The following is a 19,452-nucleotide window of genomic DNA, read 5'->3' as shown; positions in this document are numbered from 1 at the left end:
AACTACTAGGATGTGGTGGTAAAACGCTCACAGTAAAGGAAATATCAATGTCTTACAAGTTCTTACCATGCAGCAGGCGGTGATCGGCAACCAGCGGTGTCAAGTAACTCCGAATATTGAGTAAAGCGATTGCCAGGGGAGCGTACGTATACACGGTGTAGAAATATGTGGAGCTGGGTTGGCTATATATGGTAGCAAAAGATTAGCAATAATCAATTCAAAGATGCAATGTTGAATAAACGCTCAACGACGGTACTGTGCTGGTCCTAGGCTAGACCAAACTAGAGACGCGAGCCTAGAACACTAATGAGGTCACGTCGTAGCACAACTAGCATCAATAAAGGATATGAAGTAGCTCTGGACAGCAAGATATAAGTGAAGATCACAATAGCAGTAGACCTATTTAGAAGCTGCTGTTGAGGTGCCAAATACTGAACTAGCTTCTGTAACTATTTAGATGCGGCTCGTCGCTAGCTTTCATTTGAGTACTCGCGGAGCCAAAACAGACTTCATATGAGGAAGTTATGCCTGTTTTACTCAACAGTGCACAAAACAGATTCCAATCCGAATTCAACTACGAGATTGAGTCTAAATAGATCCGAATTTTGTTTTTTTTCTCCTCTCTTTTTTTTCTCACACTTTTTTTTTCCTTTCTTTTTTTTTCTCTGACTTTTTTTTTACTTTTTTTCTCTCGTTTTTTTCTCTATCTTTTTTTTTCTCTCTCCCTCTTTCCAAAACAAACTAGATAAGATGTAGATTGGATCAAGCGAAGATGGGAACGATCTCAACTATGATTATGACAATGAACGGTGGGTAGCACGTGGAGGAAATTGATGGATGGGTGGTGGACAGCGGAAGGGATAATGATGCAGCGGCGACGTGACTAATGTGAACAGAACTCGAAACTCTAAACGACCTAGACACTAAGACCAGCAACTCGACACGACGATGCAACCGATAATTCAACTATGCAACCAATGAAAAGAAAATTGCAAAGGCTCAGACTGGCTTGGACAAAGGATGAATAGATCTAACTCTTTTTTGTGGATTTTTCTTGGACAATAGGTAAGAAAATAAATCTAATCTAGGAAAACTGGAAATTCTCACCGAGCAACCTGAAAACTGATACCACTTGATAGAGGCGAGGGTCCCGATCTTTCGATGAGATGATAACTATCGATTTGGTGGAGACGACTTTGACGATCCGACTACAAACGTGAACGACGTTGCGCCTTAGCAATCGCTAAACCAATCTCCTGAGGTTACTGACGATGCTGGAAGCACGGTCAGCCTGACCACGAAGGTCTATTCCTGCAAGCAATCGAAGAACGAGCAAGAATATGATAAAGCAATCTGAATATTGCAAATATATATGAAGTATTGATAATGGTGGGGATCCGGAAGCGGTCTTGGTCTGGTCGTTGGACACAAACGAAGTACACGAAGTTGCAATGGCTAACTTTTAACTAAACAAATCCCAAGGAAAAGCTACTAGATGGATCTACTTATATAGGAGCAAGGGGTGGCGGCCAAGGAGGTGGGAGGACGTCCCAAGGCAGCCTAAAACTAAATCTAGGTCGTACAATGCCAATGGGCCCAAGTGGAGGTGATGTAACACCTTTGGACTTGTAGTTTGACTCGGATTCTGCTGCAGCATCAGATTGTTTCGTCCACAACTCAACACTCCGGACGAATTTGAAGGTGATTCCAATTGGGTTGGAAAGTGCACGAAATCTAGTTTCCAACAAAAAAAGAATCACCCAATTCGGAGTCCGTATGAAAAACTTGTGTGCGTTTTGAGTCAGGTATGTCTGTGCAGTCCGAATCTGAATCCAGAACGTGAGAGACTTGGACTCTATCTTCTCTTGGGCCAAAAGTGACGTGAGAGAACTTTTTGGACAGCAAATAAACATCTCTTTCTTCCTTATCTTCATATGTGGATTGTACAAATGTCCCATACACCTGCAATTAGACAAAACACAAAAGTGTGTGAAGTATTTTTGTTCTGGATAACATAAATAGATTATTGAATAGTTTGCACTAGAAATCACCTGACAAATATGCATATATGCAATATTTTTGGTCATATCCAAGGTAGTCATGTTCTCATCACCACCTATTTTAGAGGACTACGTTGATAATTTGACTTTGCCATGTGATCAAACAACTAAAATACCAACAATTTTGAGTGCACCCATTGAATTAACTATTGATGCAAAAGAACCAATGTTTAATCATTTTGATATGACCTCTAATCTTGGTGATGATTCTGTGTTGAATGACTTATTGCATGTTTGCTTATTTAAGCATGTTGTAGCATGTAAATTTGATGCAAGTAAGGTTTATTCACCAATGTTGGGATGGTTTAATGATGAACATTGTCAATCTTTTGAAATGAATAAGAGCTTCACTTATATGTGCAAACTGAGTTGCAATATTTTCATGCCTTCTACTTCTTGTGCTAATTTTTTGGCTTTAGATTTTATGAACTATGCAAGTTACTCATCTATTCATGTGTCATATATGCAAAAATCAAGGGAAGTAAAAATGGATGACATATACATATACAACATGTACACCTTGTCTCTTTTGTTAGCCACATTTTAGATTAAGGAACGCCGAGGACGGCTTTATTTTCAAGAAGGGGAGGATGATGAGGACATGACTACCTTGGATATGACCAAAAATATTGCATATATGCATATTTGTCAGGTGATTTCTAGTGCAAACTATTCAATAATCTATTTATGTTATCCAGAACAAAAATACTTCACACACTTTTGTGTTTTGTCTAATTGCAGGTGTATGGGACATTTGTACAATCCACATATGAAGATAAGGAAGAAAGAGATGTTTATTTGCTGTCCAAAAAGTTCTCTCACGTCACTTTTGGCCCAAGAGAACATAGAGTCCAAGTCTCTCACGTTCTGGATTCAGATTCGGACTGCACAGACATACCTGACTCAAAACGCACACAAGTTTTTCATACGAACTCCGAATTGGGTGATTCTTTTTTTGTTGGAAACTAGATTTCGTGCACTTTCCAACCCAATTGGAATCACCTTCAAATTCGTCCGGAGCGTTGAGTTGTGGACGAAACAATCTGATGCTGCAGCAGAATCCGAGTCAAACTACAAGTCCAAAGGTGTTACATCACCTCCACTTGGGCCCATTGGCCTTGTACGACCTAGATTTAGTTTTAGGCTGCCTTGGGACGTCCTCCCACCTCCTTGGCCGCCACCCCTTGCTCCTATATAAGTAGATCCATCTAGTAGCTTTTCCTTGGGATTTGTTTAGTTAAAAGTTAGCCATTGCAACTTCGTGTACTTCGTTTGTGTCCAACGACCAGACCAAGACCGCTTACGGATCCCCACCATTATAAATACCTCATATATATTTGCAATATTCAGATTGCTTTATCATATTCTTGCTCGTTCTTCGATTGCTTGCAGGAATAGACCTTCGTGGTCAGGCTGACCGTGCTTCCGGCATCGTCAGTAACCTCAGGAGATTGGTTTAGCGATTGCTAAGGCGCAACGTCGTGCACGTTTGTAGTCGGATCGTCAAAGTCGTCTCCACCAAATCGATAGTTATCATCTCATCGAAAGATCGGGACACCCTCGCCTCTATCAAGTGGTATCAGTTTTCAGGTTGCTCGGTGAGAATTTCCAGTTTTCCTAGATTAGATTTATTTTCTTACCTATTGTCCAAGAAAAATCCACAAAAAAGAGTTAGATCTATTCATCCTTTGTCCAAGCCAGTCTGAGCCTTTGCAATTTTCTTTTCATTGGTTGCATAGTTGAATTATCGGTTGCATCGTCGTGTCGAGTTGCTGGTCTTAGTGTCTAGGTCGTTTAGAGTTTCGAGTTCTGTTCACATTAGTCACGTCGCCGCTGCATCATTATCCCTTCCGCTGTCCACCACCCATCCATCAATTTCCTCCACGTGCTACCCACCGTTCATTGTCATAATCATAGTTGAGATCGTTCCCATCTTCGCTTGATCCAATCTACATCTTATCTAGTTTGTTTTGGAAAGAGGGAGAGAGAAAAAAAAAGATAGAGAAAAAAACGAGAGAAAAAAAGTAAAAAAAAAGTCAGAGAAAAAAAAAGAAAGGAAAAAAAAAGTGTGAGAAAAAAAAGAGAGGAGAAAAAAAACAAAATTCGGATCTATTTAGACTCAATCTCGTAGTTGAATTCGGATTGGAATCTGTTTTGTGCACTGTTGAGTAAAACAGGCATAACTTCCTCATATGAAGTCTGTTTTGGCTCCGCGAGTACTCAAATGAAAGCTAGCGACGAGCCGCATCTAAATAGTTACAGAAGCTAGTTCAGTATTTGGCACCTCAACAGCAGCTTCTAAATAGGTCTACTGCTATTGTGATCTTCACTTATATCTTGCTGTCCAGAGCTACTTCATATCCTTTATTGATGCTAGTTGTGCTACGACGTGACCTCATTAGTGTTCTAGGCTCGCGTCTCTAGTTTGGTCTAGCCTAGGACCAGCACAGTACCGTCGTTGAGCGTTTATTCAACATTGCATCTTTGAATTGATTATTGCTAATCTTTTGCTACCATATATAGCCAACCCAGCTCCACATATTTCTACACCGTGTATACGTACGCTCCCCTGGCAATCGCTTTACTCAATATTCGGAGTTACTTGACACCGCTGGTTGCCGATCACCGCCTGCTGCATGGTAAGAACTTGTAAGACATTGATATTTCCTTTACTGTGAGCGTTTTACCACCACATCCTAGTAGTTACAGGAACATTATTTTTGGGTTTTGTTTCTTGTTCTACTAATCATGACAGGATCCAGAGTCAGTTCATGGGCTTTGTCGATCGCGGGAGACGTGCCACCATCTTTGCAAATACCACAACCGTCACGAGAGGTGCACAAACATCCAAATGCACATGATCAGGTTAATGTATCTATACCACCATTTAATGGCCGTTTTAAACCTGCTTTATATATTGAATGGGAGTTCGACATAAAAAATATATTTGCTTCCCATAATTTCGATGAACATAAAAAGGTTAAGGTTGCGGTTGGTTCTTTCACTGGTTATGCTTTGGTTTGGTGGAGTGAATATTGTCGGTTACACCCTGATTATATACCCTGATTATATACCTACTACTTGGGATGATTTGAAACTTGCCATGCGACATACTTTCGTCCCTGGTTATTATACTCGTGACATGATTAAGAAGTTGCAACACTTAAAACAAGGTAGTGAAACTGTAACAAAATATTATGATGATTTACAAACTACCTTGTTGCATTCCTCTTTAGAAGAAAGTGAAGATGATTTTATGGATAGATTTTGGGGAGGATTAAACCGTGATATTCAAGAGATACTAATTCATGAAGAGTGTTATCCTATGGACCATTTGTTTCATCTTGCTTGCAAAGCTGAACAGGAAATAAAACGACGTGTTGGCCACGAGGAGAACAAGCGCACGGTGCACATTCCAAGAGTTGATATGATTGTTCCTTCAACTACTAGGCATACTATGACAACCACATCCGTTGTTATCAGGACTACATCACCTCCACCATGTGACACATCGCCCCCGAGAGTGGCTACATCATCTGAGTTGATCATAAGAGGTAATGACAAAGCCACATTTCAGATTAAGCAACGCCGAGGACGGCTTTATTTTCAAGAAGGGGAGGATGATGAGGACATGACTACCTTGGATATGACCAAAAATATTGCATATATGCATATTTGTCAGGTGATTTCTAGTGCAAACTATTCAATAATCTATTTATGTTATCCAGAACAAAAATACTTCACACACTTTTGTGTTTTGTCTAATTGCAGGTGTATGGGACATTTGTACAATCCACATATGAAGATAAGGAAGAAAGAGATGTTTATTTGCTGTCCAAAAAGTTCTCTCACGTCACTTTTGGCCCAAGAGAAGATAGAGTCCAAGTCTCTCACGTTCTGGATTCAGATTCGGACTGCACAGACACACCTGACTCAAAACGCACACAAGTTTTTCATACGGACTCCGAATTGGGTGATTCTTTTTTTGTTGGAAACTAGATTTCGTGCACTTTCCAACCCAATTGGAATCACCTTCAAATTCGTCCGGAGCTTTGAGTTGTGGACGAAACAATCTGATGCTGCAGCAGAATCCGAATCAAACTACAAGTCCAAAGGTGTTACATCACCTCCACTTGGGCCCATTGGCCTTGTACGACCTAGATTTAGTTTTAGGCTGCCTTGGGACGTCCTCCCACCTCCTTGGCCGCCACCCCTTGCTCCTATATAAGTAGATCCATCTAGTAGCTTTTCCTTGGGATTTGTTTAGTTAAAAGTTAGCCATTGCAACTTCGTGTACTTCGTTTGTGTCCAACGACCAGACCAAGACCGCTTACGGATCCCCACCATTATCAATACCTCATATATATTTGCAATATTCAGATTGCTTTATCATATTCTTGCTCGTTCTTCGATTGCTTGCAGGAATAGACCTTCGTGGTCAGGCTGACCGTGCTTCCGGCATCGTCAGTAACCTCAGGAGATTGGTTTAGCGATTGCTAAGGCGCAACGTCGTGCACGTTTGTAGTCGGATCGTCAAAGTCGTCTCCACCAAATCGATAGTTATCATCTCATCGAAAGATCGGGACACCCTCGCCTCTATCAGCAAGCGGGGAGTATTTTTTTGGATTCGGACGCTCGCCGCGAGCAGTTTGTGTACTTATGGGTCCGACACGGACTCCTAATGAGAAAATTATGACCGTTTTAGTGAACATCTGTCCATTCTATGGCAGTCCTTGAAAGTACTTCATTTTCTCGTGCACGTATTGCCTGACTGCCCGAAAAATTCTTGTCCTCTATAGTGGAGATATCGTTTCCATATATATATATTGACCGATGCTAGGAATGCCCTTCCGTTCTTGGCTTTCACGCGCATGAGTTACAGCATGCCATCTGGCGAAAACAAGGAGAATAAGGCATATAGCCGCTGGATTTTCTTCAATTTATGGCCAAATGAGATTGCCCGGATCATAGAGCATCTGCAGAAAGGTACGTTTGTCCCTACCAGGGGGGCTAATGTCTATAAGCAACATAATCTCTCAAATTTCCTTCAAAAGGAAGTGCTAATGGGTTCAGAAACTTGTCTGAAAAACAGCGACGACCAATGTTCTTTGACTTTCAGGGCCAAAAAGTCCTGCTTAAGGCTGAATTTGAGGGTACTCCGTGCCTCCTGGCATAAGCGGGGAGTATTTTTTTGGATTCGTGCGCTCGCCGCGAGCAGTTTGAGTACTTATGGGTCCGACACGGACTCCGAATGAAAAAATTATGACCGTTTTAGTGAACGTCTGTCCAATCTATGGCAGTCCTTGAAAGTACTTCATTTTCTCATGCGCTTTTTGCCTGACTGCCCCAAAATTTCTTGTCCTCTACAGTGGAAATATCGTTTCCACATATATATTGACTGATGCTAGGAATGCCCTTTTGTTCTTGGCTGTCACTCGCATGAGTTACATAATGCCATCCAGCAAAAACAAGGAGAATAAGGCATATAGCCGCAGGATTTTCTTCAATTTACGGCCAAATGAGATTGCCCGGATCATAGAGCATGTGCAGAAAGGTACATTTGTCCCTACCAGGGGGGCTAATGTCTATAAGCAACATTATCTCTCGAATCTCCTTCAAAAGGAAGTGACAATGGGTTCAGAAACTTGTCTGAAAAACAGAGATGAATGATTTTCTTTGACTTTCAGGGCCAAAAAGTCCTGCTTAAGGCTGAATTTGAGGGTACTCCGGGCCACCTGGCGCAAGCGGGGAGAATTTTTTTGGATTCGCATGCTCGCCGCGAGAAGTTTGAGTACTTATGGGTCCGACACGGACTCCGAATGACAAAATTATGACCGTTTTAGTGAACATCTGTCCAATCTATGGCAGTCCTTGAAAGTACTTCATTTTCTCGTGCACTTTTTGCCTGACTGCCCCAAAATTTCTTGTCCTCTATAGTGGAAATATCGTTTCCACATATATATTGACCGACGCCAGGAATGCCCTTTTGTTCTTGGCTTTCATGTGTATGAGTTACACCATGCCATCCGGCGAAAACGAGGAGAATAAGGCATATAGCCACTGGAGTTTCTTCAATTTACGGCCAAATGAGATTGCCCGGATCATAGAGCATCTGCAGAAAGGTACGTTTGTCCCTACCAGGGGGGCTAATGTCTATAAGCAACATAATCTCTCGAATTTGCATCAAAAGGAAGTGCCAATGGGTTCAGAAACCTGTCTGAACTATTGCGACGAATGATGTTCTTTGACTTTCAGGGCCAAAAAGTCCTGCTTAAGGCTGAATTAGAGGGTACTCCGGGCCTTCTGGCGCAAGCTGGGAGCATTTTTTGGAATCGCGCACTCGCCGCGAGCAGTTTGAGTACTTATGGGCCGTTTTAGTGAACATCTGTCCATTCTATGGCAGTCCTTGAAAAACTTCATTTTCTCGTGTGTGTTTTGCCTGACTGCCCCAAAATTTCTTGTCCTCTATAGTGGAGATATCGTTTCCACATATATTGACCGATGCCAGGAATGCCCTTTTGTTCTTGGCTTTCACGCGCATGAGTTACAGCACGCCATCCGGCAAAAACAAGGAGAATAAGGCATATAGCCGCTGGATTTTCTTCAATTTACGGCCAAATGAGATTGTGATGAGGACATAAATACCATTGTTACACCCACAGCCCTTGCTGCTATACATACTGGACCAATTACTAGAGCTCGCGCACGCCAACTAAATTACCAGGTACTTTCGTTTCTTGGTAATGATTCTAATGTTCATGAGAATATGATGCTGCCTAAATTGGATACATTTGTTTTGCTTACAAATGAAGGGCCTAGCTTGGAGAAGGATGAACATTAGAGCAAGAGAAAGCATGGAGATGATGGCATGCGCAACGGGAACAGGAACGGAGTTACGAGTGATGATTTCAGGTCTTTGAAGCCACCATAACGAGTGCATGAAGCCTTGGACGAAATATACAGTATGCCACTTCATAAATTTCGTCCAGAGTGATGAGGACATCAATACCATTGTTACACCCACAGCCCCTACTGCTACATATATGGGACCAATTACTAGAGCTCGCGCACGCCAATTAAATTATCAGGTACTTTCGTTTCTTGGTAATGATTCTAATGTTCATGAGAATATGATGCTGCCTAAATTGGATACATTTGTTTTGCTTACAAATGAAGGGCCTAGCTTGGAGAAGGATGAACATTGGAGCAAGAACAAGCATGGAGATGATGCCATGCGCAAGGGGAACAAGAACGGAGTTACAAGTGATGATTTCAGGACTTTGAAGCCACCATAATGGGCGCATGAAGCCTTGGACGAAATATACAAGATGCCACTTCATAAATTTCGTCCCGAGGTTATTATAGGTGCTGCGTCACCTTATTATTGGGCCAGGCCCATGTAATTTCGAAATACATAAGTATAGGCTATTTTTAGAGTCCGTATGTGTGGGGAAACAAGAGATAGGGGTGATTTCGGACCCCTCCACCAAGGGCCACAAAATTCCCCCCTCTTCCTCCATATATACAGCCCTTAGGGCATCGTTTAGACTTTGGGTTTTGTTTAGATTAAAAGTTCGCCATAGCTGCAACTTCGCGTACTTCGTTTGTGTTCAACGACCAGACAAAGGCGTCACAGAACCCCACCTTGATCAATAAAGCTTTCATCTTATATTCGCAATATCCAGATTGCAATCTCAGTTTCTTGCTTGTTCTTCGTTTGCTCGCAGGAAACAGACCCTCGTGGTCAGGTTGATCGTGCTCCGGCGTGGTCAATAACCTCTTGGAGTTGGTTTAGCGATTGCTAAGGCGCGACGTCCTCGCACGTTCGTAGTCGGATCGTCAAAGTCAACTGCCACCAAAGCGATATCCATCGTCTCATCGAAAGACGGGACACCTTTGCCTCTATCAAGTGGTATCAGATTTCCAGGTTGCTCGGTGAGATTTTACAATTTTTCATAGTTTAGATCGAGTCTGTTCTTCATACCTATAGTCCACGAAAAAGCCACAAAAAAATTTAGGGTTAGTTCATCATATCCGAACCAATCTGAGCCTTTGCATAATCTTTTTAGGGTTTTGCTTTGTTGAATTTGCGGTTGCATCGTCGTGTCTAGTTGCTGGTCTTAGAGTGATAGAGGCGGGATGTCCCGATCTTTCGATGAGATGATAACTATCGATTTGGTGGAGACGACTTTGACGATCCGACTACAAACGTGCAACGACGTTGTGCCTTAGCAATCGCTAAACCAACTCCGAGAGGTTATTGACCACGCCGGAGCACGATCAACCTGACCACGAAGGTCTATCCCTGCAAGCAATCGAAGAACAAGCAAGAATATGATAAAAGCAATCTGAATATCGCGAATATGTATGAAGTATTGATAATGGTGGGGATCCGAAAAGTGGTCTTGGTCTGGTCGTTGGACACAAACGAAGCACACGAAGTTGCAATGGCTAACTTTTAACTAAACAAATCCCAAGGAAAAGCTACTAGATGGATCTACTTATATAGGAGCAAGGGGTGGCGGCCAAGGAGGTGGGAGGACGTCCCAAGGCAGCCTAAAACTAAATCTAGGTCGTACAAGGCCAATGGGCCCAAGTGGAGGTGATGTAACACCTTTGGACTTGTAGTTTGACTCGGATTCTGCTGCAGCATCAGATTGTTTTGTCCACAACTCAACGCTCCAGACGAATTTGAAGGTGATTCCAATTGGGTTGGAAAGTGCACGAAATCTAGTTTCCAACAAAAAAAGAATCACCCAATTCGGAGTCCGTATGAAAAACTTGTGTGCGTTTTGAGTCAGGTATGTCTGTGCAGTCCGAATCTGAATCCAGAACGTGAGAGACTTGGACTCTATCTTCTCTTGGGCCAAAAGTGACGTGAGAGAACTTTTTGGACAGCAAATAAACATCTCTTTCTTCCTTATCTTCATATGTGGATTGTACAAATGTCCCATACACCTGCCATTAGACAAAACACAAAAGTGTGTGAAGTATTTTTGTTCTGGATAACACAAATAGATTATTGAATAGTTTGCACTAGAAATCACCTGACAAATATGCATATATGCAATATTTTTGGTCATATCCAAGGTAGTCATGTCCTCATCATGACAGCAGGAGGCAAAGAGGAAGGCACGTCCTCGAATGAAAATAATGCCTCTTTGCACACAAAAGCATAGCAAACAAATTTGCTGAAATCTAGCTCATCAATATCAGATTTGGTGGCAAATAAACATGCACTTTTCAATTTAATTTCAGAAGCAACACTAGATGGTTTATTATTAGGCTTCATTTGTTGCTCAAATTCTTTTGCCACAATCTGATTTTCACTCTTATTCTTCTCCTGTTGTGCTTTATTAGCTCTATTAATATCATCTTTCAAAATGGAATCAGGAGTCATAGGAAGCAAAGTAATATTTTTATCCTTATGAACAAGAGTATAGTGATTGTTTCTACCATGGTGTACAGAATTTTTATCAAATTGCCATGGTCTACCAAGTAATAAGGAACATGCTTGCATAGGTACCACATCACAATCAACACAATCAGCATATGTAGAGATACTAAAATGCACACGAACAGTACGTGTTACCTTAACCTTGCCGCTGTTGTTGAACCATTGGATGTAGTAAGGATGTGAATGTGGTCTTGTGGTGAGAGAAAGCTTCTCCACCATCTCCATGCTAGCCAAGTTGTTGCAGCTCCCTCCATCTATTATGACGCGCACAGAACGTTCCTTCACAACTCCCTTGGTATGGAACAAATTGTGCCTCTGATTTTGCTCAGCTTGTGTGACCTGCACACTCAAAACACGTTGAGCAACTAAACATTCATACCTGTCAGCGTCTTCAGGAGCCATGTATTGCGTCTCATGATCAGAATCATCTCCACCATGTTCTTCACGTGTAATAAGAGCCAATGTTTCCTCATCATAGTCACTAGCGGACTCATATCCACCATCCGCGGTAGCAATCATCACACGCGGAGATTTGCATTCCCTCGCATAATGACCTCCTCCCTTACAACGACGACAAATAATATCACTTGTGTGCCCTGTTGATGCCATGGAAGAAGTAGAACGCTGTGCAGGCCCCGCAGGTGCGCTCTTGGCAGATAATGGTGGTTGTGCCTGTTTTCTTGTATCACGGCTGGAGGTGGCACCGGATGGAGGTGCTGGTGCAGTTGAAGTAGAAGATGCACGTGGTGTCCATGATGAAGGTCGGCCTGCAGAAAAGTTAGTTCGCCCCAATGCTTGTCGATCCTGCACTTCACGTTCAGCTTTACAAGCAAGATGGAATAAACGAGTGATATTAGTATACTCCTTATAGTCTAGAATGGTCTGAATCTCTCTATTTAATCCACCCAGAAAACGTGCAAGCATAGCTTCATTCTCCTCAACAATACCACATCTAATCATGCCAGTTTGTAATTCCTGATAATATTCTTCTACAGAATTTTTCCCTTGTCTTAAACGCTGCAATTTTTGAAGCAATTCTTGTTGATAATATGGTGGAACCCAACGCGTACGCATAGCAGTTTTCAAAGCAGCCCAAGTAGTTGGAATAGGATATAATCTACAATGTTCAGACCACCATACACATGCAAAACTAGTGAAAGCACAAACAGCAGCAGCAACTCGTCTCTCCTCAGGATATTGTAAACATGTAAATCATTGTTCAGTTTCTAACTCCCAAGTAAGATATATATCAGGAACATATCTACCCTCAAATGGTGGAATATTCAATTTCAGTTTAGGAATATGGACATCATCTCGTACCTGAGGTGGTGGTGCAGGCCTACCATTACGAATATATACCTGAGGTCGACCTGCTGGTGGTGGTACAGGTGGCTGCACGTAGTGTTGATTTTGATCAACCTCATCCTCATAATCTCCCACATAATCATCCTCCTCCGCATCAGCAGCAGGAGCCACAGAAGTATCAACAGCAGCACCAACAGTTTGGCCAAACGCAAGAGGAACACGGCTTGCTCGGCGGAGGTCTGCTTCGCGACGTGGAGGTAGTCGTTGTTGTTGTTGTTGGAGAGGTGCGTTAGGTGCAGCGGGTGGTGGTGGTGGAAGACGCGCGAGCAATTCATTAAACTTGTTATCGTGCGTTTGACTCTCCCTGGTAATCGCTCTATCCAAGCTTTGAGAGTTTTTGACTACAACGGTTGCGGCACGTAAACAAGGGAAGAGCACACTCTGAATTATTATTTTTCGCTCTTTTTTTTTGCGCTGCTTTTTTTTTTGCGAAAAATCACTATAATGGCGAGTGTCTCAAAACTCTTCCTAGCTCAAACTGACAGGATAGGCACGAAATTTTTTTCGACCAATTTTTTTTTTTTCGACTGCCCGGACCCAAAAACTGGAAACGGGTCAAAAAAAACTTCCTATAATGGCACCTATCTCAAAACACTCAGAAACACCTAAAAATAGGATAGCCAGAAATTTTTTCGAAAAATGCGTTTTCGAAAAATTTTGGGCCTAAACGGAGCGTGGCTACCCGACTCCGGCAAGGAAACACGAATCGGAATCTGGATGGATCCCGAAAACAAACCTAATAAGCAAAGAACTCGGATTGGTGGTGGATATATGGTGGTGGTATATGGCAGCGGTGGTGGTAGCGGTGGTAGTATATGGATATGGATCGGTGGTGGTATATGGACACGGATTGGTGGTGGTATATGGATACGGATTCGGTGCGGTGGTGGTAGATGGCAGGGGCGATGATGATGGTGCGGCGGCGGCGTGACAACTTATGACCAGAACTCGAAACTCTACAAGACTAGACTCTAAGACCAGCAACTAGACACGACGATGCAACCACAAATTCAACAAAGTAAAACCCTAAAAAGATTATGCAAGGCTCAGATTGGTTCGGATATGATGAACTAACCCTAAATTTTTTTTTGTGGCTTTTTCGTGGACTATAGGTATGAAGAACAGACTCGATCTAAACTACGAAAAACTGTAAAATCTCACCGAGCAACCTGGAAATCTGATACCACTTGATAGAGGCAAAGGTGTCCCGTCTTTCGATGAGATGGTGGATTTCGCTTTGGTGGAAGTCGACTTTGACGATCCGACTACGAACGTGCGAGGACGTCGCGCCTTAGCAATCGCTAAACCAACTCCGAGAGGTTATTGACCACGCCGGAGCACGATCAACCTGACCACGAGGGTCTGTTTCCTGCGAGCAAACGAAGAACAAGCAAGAAACTAAGATTGCAATCTGGATATTGCGAATATAAGATGAAAGCTTTATTGATCAAGGTGGGGTTCTGTGACGCCTTTGTCTGGTCGTTGAACACAAACGAAGTACGCGAAGTTGCAGCTATGGCAAACTTTTAATCTAAACAAAACCCAAGGAAAAGCTACTAGATGGATCTACTTATATAGGAGCAAGGGGTGGCGGCCAAGGAGGTGGGAGGACGTTCCAAGGCAGCCTAAAACTAAATCTAGGTCGTACAAGGCCAATGGGCCCAAGTGGAGGTGACGTAACACCTTTGAAGTTGCAGCATCAGATTGTTTCATCCACAACTCAACGCTCCGGACGGATTTGAAGGTGATTCCAATTGGGTTGGAAAGTGCACGAAATCTAGTTTCCAACAAAAAAAGAATCACCCAATTCGGAGTCCGTATGAAAAACTTGTGTGCGTTTTGAGTCAGGTGTGTCTGTGCAGTCCGAATCTGAATCCAGAACGTGAGAGACTTGGACTCTATCTTCTCTTGGGCCAAAAGTGACGTGAGAAAACTTTTTGGACAGCAAATAAACATCTCTTTCTTCCTTATCTTCATATGTGGATTGTACAAATGTCCCATACACCTGCAATTAGACAAAACACAAAAGTGTGTGAAGTATTTTTGTTCTGGATAACATAAATAGATTATTGAATAGTTTGCACTAGAAATCACCTGACAAATATGCATATATGCAATATTTTTGGTCATATCCATGGTAGTCATGTCCTCATCATCCTCCCCTTCTTGAAAATAAAGCCGTCCTCGGCGTTGCTTAATCTGAAATGTGGCTAACAAAAAAGACAAGGTGTACATGTTGTATATGTATATGTCATCCATTTTTACTTCCCTTGATTTTTGCATATATGACACATGAATAGATGAGTAACTTGCATAGTTCATAAAATCTAAAGCCAAAAAATTAGCACAAGAAGTAGAAGGCATGAAAATATTGCAACTCAGTTTGCACATATAAGTGAAGCTCTTATTCATTTCAAAAGATTGACAATGTTCATCATTAAACCATCCCAACTTTGGTGAATAAACCTTACTTGCATCAAATTTACATGCTACAACATGCTTAAATAAGCAAACATGCAATAAGTCATTCAACACAGAATCATCACCAAGATTAGAGGTCATATCAAAATGATTAAACATTGGTTCTTTTGCATCAATAGTTAATTCAATGGGTGCACTCAAAATTGTTGGTATTTCAGTTGTTTGATCACATGGCAAAGTCAAATTATCAACGTAGTCCTCTAAAATAGGTGGTGTGATCAAAGTAGTGGGTAGCTCATCAGATGGTGCACTCAAATTGACAAGGCATTCATCATTCTCATGTAGAGATGGAAGATCAGTACCTTTTTCATTACCTCTTATGATCAACTCAGATGATGTAGCCACTCTCGGGGGCGATGTGTCACATGGTGGAGGTGATGTAGTCCTGACAACAACGAATGTGGTTGTCATAGTATGCCTAGTAGTTGAAGGAACAATCATATCAACTCTTGGAATGTGCACCGTGCGCTTGTTCTCCTCGTGGCCAACACGTCGTTTTATTTCCTGTTCAGCTTTGCAAGCAAGATGAAACAAATGGTCCATAGGATAACACTCTTCATGAATTAGTATCTCTTGAATATCACGGTTTAATCCTCCCCAAAATCTATCCATAAAATCATCTTCACTTTCTTCTAAAGAGGAATGCAACAAGGTAGTTTGTAAATCATCATAATATTTTGTTACAGTTTCACTACCTTGTTTTAAGTGTTGCAACTTCTTAATCATGTCACGAGTATAATAAGCAGGGACGAAAGTATGTCGCACGGCAAGTTTCAAATCATCCCAAGTAGTAGGTATATAATCAGGGTGTAACCGACAATATTCACTCCACCAAACCAAAGCATAACCAGTGAAAGAACCAACCGCAACCTTAACCTTTTTATGTTCATCGAAATTATGGGAAGCAAATATATTTTTTATGTCGAACTCCCATTCAATAAATAAAGCAGGTTTAAAACGACCATTAAATGGTGGTATAGATACATTAACCTGATCATGTGCATTTGGATGTTTGTGCACCTCTCGTGACGGTTGTGGTATTTGCAAAGGTGGTGGCACGTCTCCCGCGATCGACAAAGCCCATGAATTGACTCTGGATCCTGTCATGATTAGTAGAACAAGAAACAAAACCCAAAAATAATGTTCCTATAACTACTAGGATGTGGTGGTAAAACGCTCACAGTAAAGCAAATATCAATGTCTTACAAGTTCTTACCATGCAGCAGGCGGTGATCGGCAACCAGCGGTGTCAAGTAACTCCGAATATTGAGTAAAGCGATTGCCAGGGGAGCGTACATATACACGGTGTAGAAATATGTGGAGCTGGGTTGGCTATATATGGTAGCAAAAGATTAGCAATAATCAATTCAAAGATGCAATGTTGAATAAACGCTCAACGACGGTACTGTGCTGGTCTTAGGCTAGACCGGACTAGAGACGCGAGCCTAGAACACTAATGAGGTCACGGCGTAGCACAACTAGCATCAATGAAGGATACTAAGTAGCTCTTGACAGCAAGATATAAGTGAAGATCACAACGGCAGTGAAGATAATGATGAAAAACAACTGCCAAGCAGGATATACAACAACTCTCTCTCCAACTTTCCTCTTGAAAAGTTTGAGACAATTTTCTGATAAATTCTTTCAAAGAATGCTACTAACTCATGCTTTCCAATGCAAAAAGAATCACTCAATTCCGAGTTGATATGAGGAGTCAAAGAATTCTAAAACTGGCCTGAAAAATTGGAACAAGTTGTGTTCACGAACTTCGGAGGGCAAAAAGACCTATTTGGAAGCCGATTTTGAGGTGTCAAATATTGAACTAGCTTCTGCAACTATTTAGATGCGGCTCGTCGCTATCTTCAATTTGAGTACTCACTGAGCCAAAACGGACTTCGTATGAGGAAGATACACCTGTTTTACTGAACAGTGCGCAAAACAGATTCCAATCCAAATTCAGGTACGAGATTGATTCTAGATAGATCCAATTTTTTTTCTTCTCTCTTTTTTTTTCTCACGCTTTTTTTTTCTTCTCTCTCTTTTTCTTTCCTTTTTTTTCTCTTTTTTTTCTATATCTTTTTTTTCTCCCTCTTTCCAAGACAAACTAGATAAGATGCAGATTGGATCAGGCGAAGATGTGAATGACCTCAACTATGATTATGACAATGAACAGTGCATAGCACGTGGTGGAAATTAATAGATGGGATGGTGGACAGCGGAACGGATAATGATGCAGCGACGGCGTGACTAATGTGAACAGAACTCGAAACTCTAAAGGAACTAGACACTAAGACCAGCAACTAACACGACGATGCAACCGATAATTCAACTATGCAAGCAGTGCATAGAAAATTGCAAAGGCTCAGACTGGCTTGGACCAAGGATGAATAGATCTAACTCTTTTTTGTGGCTTTTTCTTGGACAATAGGTAAGAAAATAAATCTAATCTAGGAAAACTGGAAATTCTCACCGAGCAACCTGAAAACTGATACCACTTGATAGAGGCGGGATGTCCCGATCTTTCGATGAGATGATAACTATCAATTTGGTGGAGACGACTTTGACGATCCGACTACAAACGTGCAACGACGTTGTGCCTTAGCAATCGCTAAACCAACTCCGAGAGGTTATTGACCACGCTGGAGCACGATCAACCTGACCACGAAGGTCTATCCCTGCAAGCAATCGAAGAACAAGCAAGAATATGATAAAAGCAATCTGAATATCGCGAATATGTATGAAGTATTGATAATGGTGGGGATCCGAAAAGTGGTCTTGGTCTGGTCGTTGGACACAAACGAAGCACACGAAGTTGGAATGGCTAACTTTTAACTAAACAAATCCCAAGGAAAAGCTACTAGATGGATCTACTTATATAGGAGCAAGGGGTGGCGGCCAAGGAGGTGGGAGGACGTCCCAAGGCAGCCTAAAACTAAATCTAGGTCGTACAAGGCCAATGGGCCCAAGTGGAGGTGATGTAACACCTTTGGACTTGTAGATTGACTCGGATTCTGCTGCAGCATCAGATTGTTTCGTCCACAACTCAACGCTCCGGACGAATTTGAAGGTGATTCCAATTGGGTTGGAAAGTGCACGAAATCTAGTTTCCAACAAAAAAAGAATCACCCAATTCGGAGTCCGTATGAAAAACTTGTGTGCGTTTTGAGTCAGGTGTGTCTGTGCAGTCCGAATCTGAATCCAGAACGTGAGAGACTTGGACTCTATCTTCTCTTGGGCCAAAAGTGACGTGAGAGAACTTTTTGGACAGCAAATAAACATCTCTTTCTTCCTTATCTTCATATGTGGATTGTACAAATGTCCCATACACCTGCAATTAGACAAAACACAAAAGTGTGTGAAGTATTTTTGTTCTGGATAACATAAATAGATTATTGAATAGTTTGCACTAGAAATCACCTGACAAATATGCATATATGCAATATTTTTGGTCATATCCAAGGTAGTCATGTCCTCATCATAGAGTCTAGTCTTTTAGAGTTTCGAGTTCTGGTCATAAGTTGTCACGCCGCCGCCGCACCATCATCATCGCCCCTGCCATCTACCACCACCGCTCCGAATCCGTATCCATATACCACCACCAATCCGTGTCCATATACCACCACCGATCCATATCCATATACTACCACCGCTACCACCACCGCTGCCATATACCACCACCATATATCCACCACCAATCCGAGTTCCTTGCTTATTAGGTTTGTTTTCGAGATCCATCTAGTTTCCGATTCGTGTTTCCTTGCCAGAGTAGGTTTGGAAAAAAAAAAAAGAGTCGGGTAACCACGCTCCGTTTAGGCCCAAAATTTTTCGAAAACGCATTTTTCGAAAAAATTTCTGGCTATCCTATTTTTAGGTGTTTCTGAGTGTTTTGAGACAGGTGCCATTATAGGAAGTTTTTTTTGACCCGTTTCCAGTTTTTGGGTCCGGGCAGTCGAAAAAAAATTTGGTCAAAAAAAAAATTCGTGCCCATCCTGTCAGTTTGACCTAGGAAGAGTTTTGAGACACTCGCCATTATTGTGATTTTTCGCAAAAAAAAGCAGCGCAAAAAAAAAGCGCAAAAAAAAGAGCGAA

The sequence above is a fragment of the Triticum dicoccoides genome, chromosome 6B (genome assembly GCF_002162155.2).
Source record: "Triticum dicoccoides isolate Atlit2015 ecotype Zavitan chromosome 6B, WEW_v2.0, whole genome shotgun sequence".
NCBI classification, from domain to species: domain Eukaryota; kingdom Viridiplantae; phylum Streptophyta; class Magnoliopsida; order Poales; family Poaceae; genus Triticum; species Triticum dicoccoides.
This window is presented reverse-complemented; position numbering follows the sequence as displayed.